Source organism: Palaemon carinicauda, chromosome 8 (assembly GCF_036898095.1).
Source record: "Palaemon carinicauda isolate YSFRI2023 chromosome 8, ASM3689809v2, whole genome shotgun sequence".
Classification (NCBI taxonomy): Eukaryota; Metazoa; Arthropoda; class Malacostraca; order Decapoda; family Palaemonidae; genus Palaemon; species Palaemon carinicauda.
In genome coordinates, this window is record NC_090732.1 from 109,279,358 (window position 1) to 109,281,857 (window position 2,500).

Here is a 2,500-nt window from a genome sequence, read left to right on the forward strand (position 1 = left end):
ATATATACACATGTGCATATATAATGATGTTTATGTATATGTACTTATGTGTAAAGAAATCCGAATTTCATCAAAACAACAGGTTTCTCTCATCTTCTTAACTGAATTATAGATATCACAATTAGGAAAACTCTTTTGGTACCATATTGTATACAAATGAAGAAATATTTTCAATATTTCAAAGAACACAGGATATGTTTTCACATTAAACTAAGAATGAGATCATCAAATTCACAACACGAATTTTTCATAAAAATAGCACACAAAAATTAGAAGACATTAAAAAGAACATATAACTACAGAGTAAGGGAAACAAATTATCGAAATTCATCTCATCCATTCTTAAAAACGAAATTTTATTGTTCATTTTACAGAAGATAAGAGGATCAGGCTAATCAACCATAGAATGTATCATCACGACGGCTTAAACGCGTGTTAAAAAACTATCGTTATGAAGTTTATGTTTATTTGTTAAAACCTTTACAAAAGAAAATGGAGAGCTTGAATAAGACAGTCCGGGTGTTTTAATGGGTTATTTACATGCCTAGTCACTAGTTCCATTTGATCTTGGAGCTTAATTATTTCATTGCTCCTCGTACCATACTCCTATCATTATTATTATCATTAATTGCTAAGGTACAACCCTAGTTGGAAAAGCAGGATGCTATAAGCCCAGTGTCTCTAACAGGAATATAGCCCAGTGAGAAAAGGAAACAAGGAAAAATAAAGTATTTTAAGAAGAGTAACAACATTAAAATATATATTTCCCATATAAACTATGAAAACTTTAACCAAACAAGAGGAAGAGAAGTAGATAGAATAGTGTGCCCTGATATACCATCAAACTAGAGAACTTTTACCCAAGACAGTGGAAAACCATGGTACAGAGGCTATGACACTGCCGAAGACTAGAGAACAATGGTTTGATTTTAGATTGTCCTTCTCCTAGAAGAGTTGCTTACCATAGCTAAAGAGTCTCTTCTACCCCTACCAAGAGGAAAGTGGCCACTGAACAATTACAGCGCAGTAGTTAACCCCTTGGGTGAAGAATTATTGTTTGATAATCTCAGTGTTGTCAGACGTATAAGGACAGGAGAATCTGTAAAGAATAGGTCAGACTATTCGGTGTATGTGTAGGCAAAGGAAAAATTAATAGTAACCAATAAGAAGGATCCAATGTAGTACGGTTTGACCAGTCAAAGGACCCCATACCTCTCTAACGGCAGTATCCCAACGGGTGGCTGGTGCCCTGGCCAACCTATTACCTAATGTTCTGTTGTGAGTTTCATAGGCAGTCAAAATAAGGTTAGGGTGTTTTCAATAAATAGCAAAGAAAGTGTTATTAAACTTTGTCGTAATTCATTTAAAAACGATAGAGGATTTTTTAAGAAAAATGACAGATAATAAATGCATTGAATTTTAACATCACATAGAAGGATCCATCAAGCAAATTAGATAAGAACTAATGCAATGATTCCATCATGAATTGTATCGAGTATTGTGATTACTGATAAAGCATTGCATTGAAGATTAATGAATGGTACAAAAGTGATCATATCCGAAGGTTATGATGAGAGATTAATCGTCAATCTGAAAATACACCCGACGATGAAAGATCAAAAGCAAGATGAATAATATCTGATTACGATAACAGATCTGTGTTTCTCTTGAAAAAGATTCATCGCCATTTTTCTATGGAGCGTTTCTCTGATTCCCATTTGAGGTTACAACAAATAACATTCCTTGCAGATCAGCAAACACAATTTTCTATTCTTAATTCTTTGTACAAGGCACTTGAGCACAAATGATTATAGGGGTGAATTTGATATCTCATTAACGTGAGAGAAATGTTTCAGCTGGAGTTTTAGAGATTCAGGTTACAGCAGGTAGAAATGAAAATTAACGTGAAGTTAAAAGCCGTAGTTCAACAGTTATAGAATTTGTGAAATTCTTCAAGAAATAATAAGAAGAATGTAAGAGTCAGGAAAATAATGACATATAAACAATGATTAAAAATAATACGTATTGATATAGTGCTTGAAGATAAGTAGATGTTTCTTTTGTGACAATCAACATTATTATTATTTATCACACAAAGAACACCTAAACATCATGTGATGAGCATCCATATCGGTCTGTCTCTATCATATGTTCCCGAGTCAGATATCTTACATGGTAATAATCATCCCCATGATTTGTATTGCAGTTCATATATCATTTGTATGATTGGTTAATCGCAAGTCTGATTAGCAAAGAAGAATCCGTACTTCTAATGATTTTATGCAAATTCTTTGGTATCGATCACTTAATCTCCCCAAAGTTCATTAGGCAGAGTACTTAAAAGCATTGTAGACATCTAATGTCATTTTGAATTATTCATAACATTGGATGATTGACGATTCTGTTGCAGCATGGCGTGGAAAAATTATGTTACCTCTAATTATTAAATGGATGAACTACTAGGAAATCTGTGCGTATGTGTATGGCAACATCCTTACAT